This window comes from Benincasa hispida, chromosome 2 (assembly GCF_027475165.1).
Source record: "Benincasa hispida cultivar pf3 chromosome 2, pf3_genome.v1.1, whole genome shotgun sequence".
NCBI lineage: Eukaryota > Viridiplantae > Streptophyta > Magnoliopsida > Cucurbitales > Cucurbitaceae > Benincasa > Benincasa hispida.
In genome coordinates this window covers 54,285,140-54,303,562 of record NC_143479.1, presented here as the reverse complement: position 1 = coordinate 54,303,562, position 18,423 = coordinate 54,285,140, and positions in this window count along the sequence as shown.

The following is an 18,423-nucleotide window of genomic DNA, read 5'->3' as shown; positions in this document are numbered from 1 at the left end:
CAGAGAACGGTTGGTTGACAGAGTGAGAGATCAACATAGGAGTGACTAGAGGGAGAGATCGATGACAGATTGAGTGAAAGATGTACGCCTGAGACTGAGAGATCAGCGGGGAGTTTAGAGACTGAGAGGTGCTACTGCTAAGTAGTGAGTTAGGTTAAATAAAACAAAAGGTAAAGTGTGTATATATATCGGGCAGGTTGGGTTTGTTGGGGTTGACGCACTAAATCTCGTGGTTTTGTCATTTGTAAATTTATTTGTACAAATAGATTATTTATTTAATAAGTTGTTATTTTATTTGAAATTTAATTGCATTAATCCAAAACTAATAAACTAAGATCAAGGTTATTTGATGAATTTTAAACATGTATGTGGAGACATACAAGTGGATCATGTTTAAGTAATAGGCTGAATGGTCTATAGTAGATGGATAAAGTTGGGTATTATATCTTTGTGACACTATGGTTACGACCGCTTTATAATTGTTACATTGTTGTGGAGACATGTGAGCGGGGGTATTCTACACAAAGAGTTTGTATAAGACTGTACCACGAAATGATTATTCTCTCTTTATAACACCGTTACTTGAAGAGACTTACATTTCACCAGGATGATCATAGGTGACTTGATCTTAATTCGCAGTGAGTTGTGAACTCCTGCTTATAAGGGTAGTCCTTTGATTTGGATTGGTGAGTGTGGCCAGATTCACCACTTCAATATGCCTACCATTTTGGAGATTCGTTCGAGTGGGAGTTGGGAACACAGTTACACAAGAAGAAATTTTCTCAGTCCCATTGTTAGAGTAAGTAGATAAATTACTCCCATAAGTGCTGATTCCGAGTCTTGAACAATGAGGCACCTCACATTCTCACTGGCTAGAGAGGGATTTAGTTATAGTGAGACTATAACTAACTGTTCATCAGAGGGATCAATGGTACTGGAGGAGTTGGATGTAACTACAGAGGTAAAATGATAATTTGTTGACGCAGCTGTAATTACGAGAAATTTGTGAAAGGTCAATGCACTGTTGATTAGTTATACCCAATGTGAAGGAACTCTTATTCAAGAGAATCGGTGAGCAGAAGCAAGATCTTTCCAAACCCATTGTGAAAGAATTGAAAACAATCACAAACATATAAGAACAGTTATGCATCTTAAACAAAATTACACCATTCGTTCTTAATTAAATACAAAAGGAATGAGAGATATACCTTTGAAGAACTTTTCTTCTGTAAATCTCTCACTCTCATGAACAATTGAACAGCAACCTCGCTGTCGTTACAATCATCTAGCCAATATCTCACTGTCTTTTAGGTAACGAACAGTCTGCTCCATGCACAGCAACTCTCAACACAACCACTTGGCAACCTTGGTATTCTCAGAGTGAAAACCCAGGAGGTGTGGGCTCTATGTGAATTTCGTAGAGGGATGGAGAAAGGAAACGATCGAATTGCACGATCAAGCAAGTGGGAGAAAGTTCTGTCTATCGCATCGACTGAGAATACTTGATCGTTTAGTAAATTTCGCTCTTGTGAAAATCGTCTATACGATCACTTAGTCTCTCGCTCAATCGTTTACCAATCATTTAGTAAATCTCGCTAGATTGTTTACACGATCGTTTACTAAATCTCGCTTGATCGTTTATACGATCGTTTAGTAAATCTTTTGGTTTCGTTTAGTCTCTCATCAGGGCTATCATGTAGTCTCTCGTGAGTAAATGATTAGTAATCTACTAATTAATCGATCGATTAACAAAAATAAAAACACTTTTCATTTTATCCTTCAATTATTCAAAACTAAAAATAACCTCCCACCTTCACGATTAATGGAGAAAATAACCAACAACAATTATCATATAATTGTTTAATTATAAATAAATATAATAACTAATTTATCATATTATATTTCTAACCTATAGTTTTAATATCACATCATTTGTAATATTTAAACCATAGTTCTTTTTCTCCTTTATTTAATATAAATCATATTATATCAAATTTCTCCAATTAATATATCTCATATATCATATCAATTATATCACATATAATTGAACCAATTTAATTATATCATATATAATCAAATTCATTCTTGTTAATTTGAACACTTCAAACTAACCCAAAAACTAATTCTCAAATTGAATCCATTGAGCTACCAAGGGGACCTTATGGACCTGTAGCTTGAACCAAAACCAATCTCCATACCATTCTTGAAAATAAACACTTTATTCTCAGAAAAGGAGATGGTATAATCTTGTTTAATCAGACAAGAAACTGAGATTAAGTTCCTCTTGATATGAGGAACTACAAAAACATTATCCAGTAACAGATAACGTTTCTTGTCCAAAAATAACTTCAGCCTACCTATAGCAACAGTTGAAACAATCTCACCAGTACCGACTCGAAGAGTCAACTCTCCATCTTCCAATTGTTTCCAAGAACTAAATCCTTGGTAGGAAGAACTTACGTGGTTAGTAGCACCTGAATCAAATATCCAGGCAGAATCATCATTTTTTACCAAACACATCTCCAAGACAAATATGTCACATTTACTGTCTTTAAACTTCTTCCTCTTTTGGAGAGTAGTGAAATCAGTATCAGAACCTAAATAAGCTCCAAGTTCCATTTCAGAGGACAATTCTCGTCGATAAACTTCATCTGAGTCAGCATCAATTGCTTTCTCTTTTAGTCCCTTAACATTCAAGAAAGACTGAAGGTTATCTTGGGAACTGACACTATTGGTTTTTTTGTCATCCATCCATTTTTGTTCAAAAAGTGAGAACTGATTTTCAAACAATTCTTGCAACGAGTTCATGATCTTACATGCAATGACCATGTTCTAAACCATTTTGGCCAATGCATCAGGTATGCTAGCCAAAATGTGATGTTGGGACATCGAATTAGCCTTGCATTATGACCATTTCGTGGTGCATCAAGGGTCTGGACTTGAAGACACTCCTCAACCATGACAAACTCGAGGCCATTTACAACGAAATATTTTTTAAGAAACTCTTTCCAATGTATGTAATCGGTCAAATTAAAAGAGGCAACTAACAGAAAATCATACATGTTGTTGAAAAAACAAACACATTGATCTACATTAGATTTTAGCAAATCTTCTTGAAAAAGAAAATCCAATTAGAATTAGCAAAATCTAAAGGCACCCTTTGTGACATCTAGTTTTGCAATGACGCTTCAGTGGTTTAGGACAAAAGCCACCGAAGAGTAGTCAATTTATCCCTCCTCTGAATTGAGACACTCTTAACTAGTCATTAACACTAGAACAACTCTTGTTCCTATAATGACTAGCCATCATTGATTTGGTCAAGAAATAATTAACTTGCTTAACCATTTTCCGTAAGTTTGACCCTTCATTTTAGATCCTAGAGTTCCGCCCCAAGTAGCCAATTCGAAGGGAAAAAAATCCGATTGGGGCAAAAACTAAAGCGACCCTATCCATTTCTGGAGTTTACCTTGATATTGACCAACCACACAAACCATCCGAAGGGCGAACCTTCGAGGGTGCGATGAGGCTGTGCAAGAAGATCTCACGGTGCAAACTAATGAAGGAGACCACAAGACATGTTGACACACATTCTTCACCCACTTACTATAAACACTCTCTCCGTCCACCTTGATATTGACTCATGCAAACACTATCCGAAAGGGGGATGCTCCCAAGGCACCATGAGACCAAGCATGAGTCTCACGGCGTGAACATTAAGGGAGAAACATGAGTGGAATTGACATATCATATATATCTTTTCCTCCCACTCAGTATTTTATAACCTAGGGTTTAGTTTACTTAGGAAAAACATGGCTAACGATTTTAACTAAGTGACTTTTTAAGTTTGCCCAAAAGTAATAGATAGACTTAATACAAATTTAGTCTTTTATTCAAATCAATTTAATCTTATTAAACCGATTCAAAAGATTAAACTTAGGTATCTAATCTCATTAGAACCAGGAACTTAGGTCTATCTCAATCAAATTTTAAAACTCTTTTAAAACATGAGTTCACCTTTTAAGACCCTTTTAGTAAATGCTACACGATTGAGTTAGAACTTTTTTACTCGATCGTTTAGCCAAATCTAAACGATCATTCGACTTGGGCTACACGATACGACCAATGCTTGGTCTTCTTCTTCCTCAATGAGAACATCTCCATGCTTCAAAACTTCATCATGAATGACTAAAAACTTCAAACCCTTTGAATACAAACTCGATTTCTTGTTAGTTATGCCCAAAAATGCAGGGGCCCTTACAAATTAACACTTTGTAAACTTAAAGAAAGCTTTAAACAGAGACAATCATCTCGTAAACATCCATCAACACATCCACAAACACATTTAACTCTTAAATGCATTGTAGAAAACTTAAAACCCACCTCGACTATAAAAGAAGATCAATACAGCAATGGAATTTGGAATATCAGAACACTGCTTTGCTACCAATCTAAATAGATATCTCCATGAGCAGTGGAAGTGGATCGTTCCAAATTCCATTTAGAATGAGGACAATAATTACAGTCTTAAACGGAAACAAACAGATTATGCATAAACAAATATTAAAGCATGCTATAAGAGGATACATGTGATAGAGTATACGTACCTTTGAAGAGTCATTCTTCAAGTATCCCTCAATCAGTGTCCAATGCATCCAAAGCAACACTCGAACGCAATGAACAGAACACGACCTCCACAAACGTCTGAATGAGTCTCGAACCCAATTGAGTCCAACTTGATCCACGAACCGAGTTATAACACCACAACAAATGTTACCTTGGTATTCTCGGTGTGAGAATCCATGAGTTGTAGGCTCTATATGACCTTGGATTGAGGAAGACAGGAGGTAGATGATCGAGTAAATAGGAGATATGAAGACGGTCTATCGTAAAGACGATGTACTCGATCGTTTAGAAGAGAAGCCTATCGTATAGACTTTTGCTACTCAATCGTGTAGCAATGATCGACGAGTACAACTCTTAGCTCGATCATGTATGCTCTCAATGTTATCACTTAGTAAAAACTCTTTTTACTTGATGACCTTTTCCATGAGATTTTCCAAATTGAATCAACTTCTAATTTTATAAAACTATTTTCCTTTTATCTCACGGTTACCATAAAACTTTCAATAACCTCCCACTCAAATCGGTTATTAGAGAAAAAGAATTATTTATCATATAATTAATACATTATAAATAAATATGATAACCAACTTATCATATTATATTTATAACCTATAGTTTTAATATTTCATCATATGAAATATATAAACCATAGTTCGTTTTCTATTTTATGGTACTTAATATAAATCATATTTATATTAATTCCTCCAATTAATGTATCTAATACATCATATCAATTATATATATATAATTGAATTTTCTCTTGTTAATTTGAACACTTCAAATCAACCCAAAATCTGATTATCAATTTGAACCCATTGAGCTATCAAGACCTCATGGACCTGTATCTTAAAGCTCCAATGGTACGTGAATAACTATCTAAACTCTTTAGTCACGAGATCCGCAATTCGTTAACTGTTGGTCACTCCACTAAAGACCGACAGCTGCACTCATTGCACTATAGATATATTTCTGTGTCCACATAACCAATCAACAATGCGGTAACCTTTCACAAATTGCTTGTAAGTACAGTTGGGCCAATTTACTGTTTTTATCCTGTAGTTACAAGAAGAAGAAGAAGAAGAAGTTCGAGGGTTACCGGATTGATTGGAGCTGTGGAGGTTGAGAAATTTGAATGAAAAATCGAGTTAAGACTGAATTTCGGACAGTCTGAGCAGGCTTCAGTGTTTTGAAGTTTTCGAGCAGTCGAAATCGAATTTGAAGCTGAAATTTTGAGGTTAGTAAGTTAAGAGGTTTATTAACATTTTTCTTGAAGGACGTTAGAGCTAATTTTAACTGAAAATTGGTGAATTAATAGGAAAACCGAGACTATACAGAATTTCGGGCGAACAGAGAAACGTGACTTTTGGAGCTGATTCCGTGTTATTCAAACGTATTCAAAACTTCAAATTCTCAGGTTACTTGGTTAAGATGCTTATTGGAAAGTTTGTGCAAGAAATTTTAGGTTATATGGTTAGGGATTGATGAATTTCAAGCTGGGAAAAGTTCTGAAACTTCTCACCGGAAAACAGGGGTATCAAGAAATATTTGACCGATTCCAGAAGATTTAGGGCGATTCAAGACTCCAAAATATGAGTTACGATAGTTGAGAGGATGGGTAAGAGGTTTATATAAATTAATTCGAGTGGGTATGGCTGAAATGAGCGAATTTTGTCGCCGGGAGTGTCACCGGAAAACTGGACGAATTTGGAAGAAAATGTGGGCTGGAGGTTTGAAGATGACTTCTGTCCGTCAGTAAAAGCTGAAAAAATCCAAATTTATGGTAATTATAGAATTCTCAAATATAAGTAGTGGTCTTTTCGTATTCATATGATATTTTAAGGAATCGGAGAAAATTGGGATCCTAGATTAATTTTGAAGATGATTAAGTGGTTAATTGGTTTTAGAGAAGTTTAAGTAAAGTTAGGATATTTTAGAAATTATTTTGGGATTAAGAGAATTATAGTAAAATGATAAGTTGTTTATGCACTGTTCAGTTTGGATAATTATCTAGAAGATAACCATAAGTTAATAATGTGATTTTCAGGCCAAGTTCAATTAGAAGAGGCTTATAAATTCGAAGGATCGAGCCCGAAATTGTGAGTGACTATAAATGATTTATAAAAGGTTTATAAATATTTTAATAATCCATGCTTTATTGACAGTTACTTTTATGCTAGTTATTTTACAAGAAGTTCCAAGCAACGCATTTCCCTAAAGTTTATAAACGCATGCTAGTTACAAAGTTTATGAAATATGCTTTGGTACAATGGTTGAATCATGGTAGTTCTCAAAAGAAGATTTTATGACATGTTTAAGTTACAAGTATTTGTATTATGTTTTAAAGCATATGTGCTCTTAATGTTGTTGACCATGCATTAGCAAATGATATTCTTATGAAAACTATGTTTTATGAGATCAAGGTTTCAGTAAGCTTGTTTTATGAAAATGTTTTCCTATTAGGTATTTTCAGCTCAATACTGAAGTACAAGGAAAAGGTATCTGAGTTATACTACCTGGTTTCAATAATGTTACGATTCTGATACTGAAGTACTTAGAGAAGGTATCAGAATAATTCACCCAGTTCAGTAATAAGCAGTGGTACCTTGCTTTAGTTATGATCCTTCAGTGATCTCCCTTGATCACGAACGCTCGAACAAACTCCAATACTGCAACACATGAATGCTCGAACTAAGCGATCTTCAAGATCACAAACAATCGACAACCACCACCCGAACACCGCGAACTCAATGAACGGCCTCCAAATAACCTCGACTATGTCGAGTTGAGTATGACACTACCACAATGGCTACCTTGGTATTCTCGATGTGAGAATCCAAAATTGTGGACTCTGTGTGTACTTGGTTAGTCGACGAGACCAGAGGAAAGAAACGATTAATCAAGTGGGAGATGACAAGGTCTATTGTATAGACGATGCCCAATCATTTAGAAGAAGCTACACGATCGTTTAGCAAAAGCTCCTCGATCGTTTAGCTAATCAGCCAGCTGAGTGACTATCCTATAGAAACACTCCACAATCGTCTAGTCTCTCTTCAGCTATTGTTTAGTAAATCATATTTACTTGACAAACATTGTGAGAAGTTTCCGAGAATAGAAGACTCTCAATTCAACAACTACTAAATTTAGGAAAACATTTTTCCTTTTATCTCACGGTTACCATGAAACTACCAATAACCTCCCACTCAATTGGTTACTAGAGAAAAAGAGATAATTATCCAATAATTAATATTAATTAATATTATTATAAATATATATGATAACCAACCTACCATAGTATATTTATAACCTATAGTTTTAATATTTCATCTCATGAAACATATAAACCATAGTTCTTTTTCTATTTCATGGTCCTTAATGTAAATCTCATTTACATTAATCCGCTACTTGATGTATCTCATACATCACACCGATCATATCATATATAATCGAATTATCTCTTGTCAATTTGAACATTTCAAATCAACACCAAAAACTAATTCTCAACTTGAATCCATTGAGCTACCAACGGGACCTAATGGACCATAAGGTCCCCTAGGTAGCTTGGATAAAGTCGAGAATTAGTTTTTGGGTCAGTTTGAAATGTTCAAATTGATAAGAGGGAGTTCGATTATAGATTATATAATTGAACTGGTTAATTATATATGATGTAATTGACTAAATGTATGAGATACATTATTTTGGAGAAAATTAGATATAAATATGATTTATATCAAGTAGAGGAGAAATTAACTATAGTAGATATATGATATCAAACTATATGTTAAGAATATAATATGATTATATTCATTTATTAATTAATTGGTTGGTTATGTGATAATTGGCCGGATATTTCTCCTAAATCGTGCATTAGTGGGAAAATTGAATTCGGTTATTGTAACTGAAGAATAAAATGAAAATTGGTTTCATTTTACAAAGAGTTCGAAAAAATCGCTCAAGGTATGAAAATGTAACAATCGCTTAGCTGAGAGCCTATATGATAGCGTCTTATCTCCTAAACGATCGCACACCTCGCGTACTAAATGATCACTCAGTTTTCTTAAATGGTTGCTTAGCGCGTCAAGTTTTCTAAACGATCGCTTAGAGCGTCAAGTTTTCTAAACGATCGCTTAGAGCGTCAAGTTTTCTAAACGATCGCTTACTAATTACTAAATGATCGCTTAGTAAAACTTGCACAATCGTGTACCTTTCTCTAAGCGACAAGCACTCGCTATATGATAGCCTTCTCCCACTTGTTTGTCGTTTTACACGATCACCCCTTTCCTTCTTCCTCTACCAATTCCACCAAAGTCCACTCTTTGGATTCTCACTTCGAAAATACCAAGGGCTCTAAGTGGTGGTGTCATCCCCGATTCTGCTTGTTCGTGCACTGTCGTTCGTGTAGACGATCGTGCTACTGGTAGCCGACTGTTTGCTGGGCGATAAAGAATATAGAAGGTTGCTTCTGCTGGATTGAGTTCAAAGTGAAGATAGTCTTCAATTGGTAAGTTTACTCAATCTATTCTTATTTATTTGTGAAAGCATGCCTATAATTAGTGTGAAGTTGCACACCTGTTTGTTAGAATGTGTGTGTGGTAATTCAGTTACAATGAAATAGGAAAGATCCGAATGCACTCATGGATGCTCTTGTTTAAGAGTTCCTTCAATATCACAATGCGAACCAATGACAGAGACTGTCAGAATACCTTGAATTTGTTTCATGGATGCTTTAGTTATTTACGATTATGACCCTAGGGTTTAGAGTAGTGCGCTATATAAACTCTCTAATCATAGAGGCGTTGTTTGATGTAATTTTTTGAAAACATTCTCCCTAATAATACTGTTCTCCCTCTGCCTGGGGACGTAGCTAACACATCGTTAATAAACCACATATATCTGTGTGTTGATCTTCTCTATCTCTACGTTACTTTTTTGTGTTCTTTAATTGTCGATTTCGTAACAAACTGGTATCAGAGCCTTGTTAGGGTTTCTTCGAAATTCCGCATTTGTTCGACAATTGAAGATGTCTAGTGTGAACGTAAAGTTCGACAAATTTACCGGGAGGAACAGTTTTGGTTTATGGCAGATCAAGATGCGATCCCTGTTAAAGCAGCAGGGGCTGTGGGCACCGTTGATGGGTAAGTCAAAGAAGGTTGTCGTGGATGACGAAGAGTGGCAGACTCTTGAGGAGAAGGCTCATTCGACGACCATGCTATGTTTGGCTAATGACGTCATCATCGAGGTCGCAAATGAAGAAACTGCCACTGGTTTTTGGTTGAAGTTGGAAAGTCTTTACATGACAAAATCTTTAACCAAGAAGTTGTTTCTGAAGAAACGTCTGTATCATCTACGTATTAGGAAGGTACGTCTCTACGAGACCATCTTGATCAATTAAATAAAATTTTATTAGATCTGCGTAACGTAGAGGTTAAGGTTAATGATGAGGATGCTGCCCTAATTTTGTTGACATCTTTGCCCCCGTCGTATGAGGCTTTCGTTGACTCGTATATTGGAGGGAAAGAAACTCTGACCTTAGAAGATACAAATTTCATGTTGCTTATGGGAAAGGATCGTCAGAATGTAAGAAGTTCAGTTAGAGAAAGCCAGACATCTGGGTTAGCTGCTACAGGGAGCAAGGGACATAGGAATTCTGGTAAGCAGAAGTCGAACCAGAATAAAAAGTCTTCGAAGTCAAAGGGTTCTAGGTCAGATGATATTCGTCACTACTGTAAAGAAAAAGGGCATTGGAAAACTGAATGTCCTAAGATAAAAAGGAATCAGGAAAAGAAGGAAAAAAGTGACAAAAGGGAAGCATCCTCCTTTGTTGCACGATCTACCTTTTTATCTTGGGAGTATTACAGCTTGTGCGACCAAGTTGCAACCAATATGGAAGCGTAGGCGATGCACCGAACACCAGTATTGACCCCAAGATAGGAGGGCAATCAGTCGCATGAGCTGAAGGTAATTCTAAGCACATGGTGGCCAACATGCTCCCAACAATTGCCAGAAGTTCCAATAGTTAGGGCAAGCTTCTTGACCAAAGTAGTTGAGAGCAATCTCTTGCATGGGAGACTCCTTGCAGTGACAACATTCAAATTTTTCCAGGGATGTCTTCTACTCTATCTTTACCTTGCTTTCTTAGTTTAGTTTATTTTCATTTTTATTTTGGATATGCGGCTGCTTCCTTGGTTGTGGTGCATTTACTCCTTGTAGGTGCGACAATAAGTCTCCTCGGTGCGCAGTACAATGGAAGAGTTCCCTCCATCCTTCAACGCATGGCTTCGATCGCGTGAATTCCAACGCATGATCGCATGCGTTATTCCGCCTAAGGTCCTTTCTTGTTATCCTTTATGCATTATCTTTTTGAAATTCTCCTTGTCTGATTGCGTTCCTTTGTGATGCATCTATGATGGTACGTATAATTCACTACATCCACTAACTAAGCATCACAAGGCTCACTTTACTTTTAATAGCTTTTTCAAATTTTGAAAATCTTAAGTTTTATTATGTGCAAACCATTTCTCAAACGTTTGTTACCGCATTCCTGTGAGTTTGATTTTAGCTTTACGGTGAGAACACTGTTAACCTCTAAGTTTGGGGGTGGCAGCGGTCTCGGAGAATTGCGGTCATTTCTAAAGAAAAAAACAGAAAGAAGAAAATTTTGACAATAATAACTCCACTATCAACGCAATGGGGAAACCCATGTTGATAAGAGTTAAGTTGTGAAAGGTACTTACCCATAGTTGAATGTCTACATGACACATGTGGGGGCAAGCCAAAACGAAAGTAAGTCATCAAGATCAACACATAAGCGCAACTCCTCTGTTCATCGCAAGCCAAATCAAGCAAGACAAGAGTCGAGTTGAATATGGAACGTAACAGAAGTTGGATGCCCGCATGACACACGTGGGGGTAAGCCAAAACAGAGAGCGTAACCAGGTTCAACGCCGTATTCGATTAAGTAATCGCAAATTTTTGAAGTGTTTTGAACGAACCCATTCTCAAAAGCTAAACACAAAGTTGCGGTGAATGAATAAAAAGTTTTTAAGCAAAGGCTTGTTGGATTAAAACTTAGAAAAGATCTTTTTTAAGAAGCAGCTGAAATGGTGGAGAGCATTGCGGTGATGATTAGAGGTATGAGTAAATTATATTCTAAGAGGTTGGTCATCGCGAAGGAAAGCAAGAAGGTAAGTTAAGAATTTCTTGAGTATAAAGCATGCTTGAGGACAAGCATGATTCTAAGTTTGGGGGTGTGATGGCGGGCAGAAATGCATGTCATCTAAGGCCTTTTATTTAGAATTATAAGGGCTGTTAAGATAATATGAGGCAATTATGTTAGGAATTCATAGGAAAATGAGTTTGTGTCGTTTAGCATGAAGAATCTCGGCTAACCCACTATTATGCATCATTATGCGTTCAATTGTCTATTTTTGTAGCTAACGCAGGAAGTGGATGCAAATGCGGAAGCCGGGCTATCGCATAGACGACCGCATGCGGAGAAACTCTCCATCACAAAGGCGAACGCATACGATCAACGCATGGGTGTTACGATAATCAATCGCATGCATCCATTGTATAGGAGTTGCAATCGTCAAGCGATTACAGTCATCGTGTAGAGGTTGCGGTAATCAAGCGAATTTGGTCACTGCACAATTGCGGCTACATGATAACCATAATAGAGGGATCAACGCAAGGTTGGTGGAACGGAAGCATCAATGCATCTCTCGGGAAAATAAAAAGATGATGTTAACATTTCACCTACCACGCCGTTAGCAGTAGATATTCAGAAAAGGACTAATGCGCTGCGAATGTCAGAATCAAAGCAATCCATAAATGTTGCCGGCAATCCAAGCTCTATAAATAGAAGTCGATGAACAATTCACTCATGGATGCTTTTGTGACGTCTACTGATATGGGAGAAAGAAGTAGTGTTGATAAACAGGTGGAAATGCGAAAGTAGTAGTGTTGATAAACAGGTGGAGATGCAATTCACTTCAACTGTGAATAAATTACAACATCATGGTGGAGAAGATCAACACGTTACTATAGAAATTGATGTGCAACCAGAAATTAATGTGCCTAAAACGTCAGAAGTTACTTTGCCTGAGAATTCTAGATCACGAGTAGATCAACCGAGTATAGCTCGTGATAGAGCTAGAAGAGTTGGTGTTGGACCTCTTGTGAGGTATGGTTTTGAAGATATGGTTACTTTTGCATTGCATGTTGTTGAAGAGGTGGATCCTCATTAGCCATCCACCTATAGAGAATCTATGTCATGTGGTGAGTATGCTCAATGGCTTGCGACTATGGGGGATGAGATGGAATTTCTTGACAAAAATTAGTTAAACGACATAAGGAGAGAAAAATTGTCACTTGTAAATGGGTCTTCAAGAAAAAGGAGGGAATATCACCTTCAGAAGGCATTAAATATAAAGCTCGAGTTGTTGCTAGAGGGTTCACTCAAAGAGAAGAAGTTGATTATAATGAGATCTTCTCACCAGTAGTCAGACATACTTCTATCGGGCTGTTACTAGCTATAGTAGCACATCAGAATTTGGAACTTGAACAACTAGATGTGAAGAAAACTTTCTTACATGGTGAGTTTGAGGAAGAGATTTATATAACCCAACCAGATGGGTTCCAGTGTCCAAGTAAAAAAGATTATGTTTACAAGTTGAAGAAATCTTTGTATGGGTTAAAGTAGTCTCCAAGGCTGTGGTACAAACGATTTGACAGCTATATGATTTTACTTGGCTATAACAGAAGTCCGTATGATTGTTGTGTATATCACAACAAAGCTGATGATGGTTCGATGATTTATCTACTTTTATATGTAGATGATATGCTCATAGCTGTAGTCCAAGTCTGACATTATGAAATTGAAGAATCTTCTCAATGCTGAGTTTGATATGAAGGATTTGGGTGCTGCTCAGAAAATCTAGGTATGGAGATTTATAGGGACAAGGATAAGAATAAGCTCTTCTTGTCGTAGAAAGGATATATTCAGAAAATATTGTCCAGGTTTGGTATGTCATCAGCTAAGCCTATAGATACTCCTAGTGCTGTAAATGCCCATTTGTCATCTGTGCTTTCACCACAGTTTGAAGCTTAGAAGGAGTACATGTCTCGAGTTCCTTATGCTAGTGGGAAGTTTCATGTACGCTATGATTTGTACTAGGCCTGATCTTGCCCATGCTATTAGTGTTGTCAGCAGGTCCATGGCTCAACCTGGGAAGGAGCATTGGCAAGCTGTTAAAAGGATTTTTTGTTACCTTAGAGGTACGTCTGATGTTGGTCTTGTTTATGGAAATTGCACAGAGTGTTTGGTGACCGGTTATTCTGATTCTGACTATGCTAGAGATGTTGACAGTAGAAGGTCTATGACTGGCTATGTGTTCACTCTGGGTGGTTCTGTTGTTAGTTGGAAGGCAACCTTACAGCCTACAGTTACTTTGTCTACTACTGAAGTAGAGTACATGGCCTTGACAGAAGCTGCTAAAGAGGGAATATGGCTGAGGGGGTTAGTTGGTGATCTTGGTTTGCATCATGACCAAGCTATTGTATATCGTGATAGTTTGAATGCAATATGCCTAGCCAAGGATCAAGTTCATCATGAGAGAACTAAGCACATAGATGTAAGATATCACTTCTTAAGAGGTGAACAGAAAGTTAAAGTGATGAAAATTGGTAATGCCGATAACCCTGCTGATATGTTCACCAAACCGGTCCCACAAGGCAAGTTCCAACATTGTTTGGACTTGCTGAATGTTTTGAATTGTTAGTGGTCCCCTTTGTTGGACATTTTGAGGCATGAGGGAGAAGTCTGGGTACGTCAGGCAATATTAATTTATGTTGCATTTGGTACATCTATTATCTGGGAGAGAATTCAAGTTAAGGTGGAGATTTGTTGGAATGCCTTGAATTTGTTTATTGGCGCTTCGAACACATTGTTAATAAACCACGTATACCTGTGTGCCGAACTTCTCTATCTCTACGTTCCTTTTTTGTGTTCTTTAATTGTCGATTTCGTAACAGAGACCATAGGATGTGTTGACACACACCCTTCACCCACTTACTAAAAACACTCTCTCCGTCCACCTTGATATTGACTCATGCAAACACCATCCGCAGGGGGATGCTTCTAGGGCACCACGAGGCCAAGCATGAATCTCACGGTTTGAACATTTAGGGAGAAAAATGAGTGGAATCATTGACATATCAGATACATCTTTTCCTCCCACTGAGTATTTTATAACCTAGGGTTTAGTTTACATAGAAAAAACACAGTTAAGAATTTTAACTAAATGACTTTTTAGGTTTGCTCAAGAGTAACTTTTACCTTGGATTAAACTCTTTAATGGAGTCTTTTGTAGAAAATCTATCTAATTCACCTTTCCAGCTAGGTTCCCAGGTAGGGGTGTTCCGTTTCCGTCAGCTTAAGTACCCCAAACTTGATAGAACCCACCTTAGACAAAAGCTCCCTTATAGATAGATTTAATACAATTTTAATATTTTATGCCAACCAATTTAATCCTATTAACCGGTTTAAAAAGATTAATCTAGGTTGTTAATCCCATTAGAACCTTTGAACTTAGGTCTATCTCAATCTAATTTTAAAACCCTTTTAAAACATGAGTTCACCCTAAGTCCGCATTATGAATGCCTAAGTGTCATGCTCCATGCATTGTTCATTCATTGCTACGTTTTTATATAACACTTATACAAACAAGCGACGAACCAAGCAAAACATGCTTCCATTCACTCTTATACTATAACGCTTATAATATAAAGATGATGCATGAATATGCTTCCTGCATGCATAAATATAAATATTATATTTTCATGATGCATGTGCATGCTCTCTTGTAATTTCAACATGCAATATTATAACACTTATAATACATGATGCATGAATTAGTGCACAACCTAAGGTGGGTTTAAAATCTATATGTCAAACACTTTCCCATATAAACCATATACATCACATGTATAATAAACAAATGTTGATGAATTGGGAAAATTGCCTCAAAATCCTCAAAAACTAAAGTTAACTATTACAAAAAAAAAGAGTCTCTGGCTCCAATAGGCGAACCGGGTCTTGAACCGTTCGGGCGAAGCAACGCGTCTCCATTGATAGTGCATCAAACTTCCCCGCGATCATCTACACAAACGAGCAACGCTTCACTCAATTGTCTACCTACGCTTCCAGAGCTAAACAATCGTTTAGCAATGATCGTGTACCTTTTACGATGCGATGAAGCATGAGGTATGCGATCGTGCAGCGCGCTACGCAAAACGCAAGCCTTATACGATAGTCTAAACGACTACGATGCACTGAAGCACGATCATCTAAACGATCGCTGAGCGAGCACCTTTGTATCGTATACCACGTGATTGTGTAACTTTTACTAAACGATGAGCATCATATGCTCCCACTACAATCGTCTACCTCTAGCGTCTCTGTGATCGGGCAACCAACGCTACGCGATAGAGTAAACAATTTACCCCATCGTTTAGCATTAGTTAAACGATCATTTAGTAAATACTACACGATCGTATAGAAAAATCGACACGATCGTTTAGTTAAATCCCAACGATCGTTTACCTGAGGCTACACGACACGACCAACTCTTAGTCTTCTTTTTTGCTGAGAACCGCATCTCCATGCTTCGAAGCTTCATCACAAACGACTCGACAAAGTCAAACACTTTGAATGGCAGATCGATAGCATGTTAATTATGCCCAAAAACATAGGGGCCCTTACAAATTATCACTTTGTAATTTAAAGAAAGCTTTAAACAGAGGCAATCAACTCGTAACATTCATCAGTGCCATTGATAACAGGCAGAAATGCAAGTTATCATAGTGCTAAGTTCTTAAACAATGCTGGCTTGCATTGATAAAATATGTTAGATTCCATCCAAAAAGCATTAGGTTCATTCTATTGTGGTAGCATGCGTTCATCGTATAGGAATAGTTGATTTTTTGTATTTTATGCAGAATATGCGTTGACGCAAGGCAAAAATTTCGATCATAGGAAATCATTGGTCGAGCGCAGCATTATCGCAAGGCTTTGCGGTGATTGTGTTCGCAAACATTTGCTCAAGAAGGATTGCCGCAACTTGGCGGGCGCATCTAGGTGAAAGGCATAATTAATCACGATGGGACAAAAAGCTGATGATGGTTGAATCCGAATTAAGTTGACAGCCGCTAACGATAACAAGTACATTCAGCTTTTCGGTGACAAATATTCGGCGCATCAGTCGGGGAATTAAAGCCATCCCATCTATGCAATCATGAGAGAGAAGCTGCCTTCACCCCGAAGCTCTATAAATACCAAAGGCATCCTTTAGAAAAGGGGTTCCACAAGTTAACAAGTTCACCAATTAGAAGCTTTAGCCTTGTTCATAGTTTTCTTTTATTTTTAAGGCGGAGTAAGGGAAGAGTAGAGGCGCCAGAAGATCGCTCAGGGAAACTCGAGAGAGAACCCAGAGGTGTAGTAGCAGAGAGCGGGCCGACTATTGCGAGAGCAAGATTATCTTTTGAACACGAGTAGAAAGAGAGTGTAAAAGCCTGGAAAGCAAGAGATTGCTACCAGGCTCTTTATTTCTATCATTGTATTGTTATTTTATACTTCATCTCTATATTTATACAATGGAAGTTCTTATTCTACATTTGTTCACTCTCTTAGCACGCATGAGCAACTAAACTTGTCAAATGGGTTGAGAAGAACTAACATAACATGACCTAGGATGTTCATTTCTTATGATTATCTTGTGTTATACTGTGCCCAACACCCCTTTAGAGCTACTCGAGAGGGAGTCTAAAGAAAGAACCTAAGACTCGAGAGAGCTAGGTTAGAATCTAGACTCGAGAGAGCAAGATTAGAACTGCATAAATAAGAGATAGGGACTTAGAGATAAGCTCTATCTGCCAACCTACATCGCAAGCATCCTAGAGATAGGAATGATATTATGTGGTCGCCTTATTTGTGTGTGTATCATTTTGTCATCGCATAAATAAGAATAGAGGCTTATGTGTAGGTCCTATAGACTTATCGCATATATCGCATGCGTTCTAGCCTTAGAAGCCGTGGCATTCGCACCGAGAGGTGGTTTACTGTTGTACGCAGGTTGCATGATCGCATAGCATGAATGCATCTTAGGAAGTGTTAGCCAAAAATTTTCTCAACCCATTCATCGCATACTCATCGCATCTTTCGTTTATTCAACTCTTTTCAAACTCCGCCGCATTTGTTTATTTTTCATTACCGCAAACAACAACCTCAACAACTATTGATTTATCTGGTTACCGCAAAGTTTTCCTAAAAATTACCACCGCAACCTATTTTCGCAAGTCCCTGAGTTCGACCCTGGACTTACCATAAAACTCAGTGGGGTTTACACTTGGATTTCACTGAGAAAACTTGAGTGCTCAATGCATTTTCATCATCGCATTTCATCCACAATTCCACATCATAAAATCATGCTCAGCCATCCACAAACGCATTTAAATATTAAACGTAATGCAGAAAACCCATAACGATTGTAAAAGTAGTTTAGAATAGAAGTGGAATTTGGAATATCTGAACAACCTAGCGCTGATACCAATTGAAGGAAATCAGATATGAGGATTTCCATGAGCACCGGAATGATCGTTCCAAACTTCAATCGTATATGAACAACAACAATTACAGTCAACATATGGAAAAATACTGGTCATGCATACAAAAAAATTACCACATGCTTTGCTAAGATCAAGGGATAGAATTAACATACCTTTGAAGACTCATCTTTAATCTCCCTT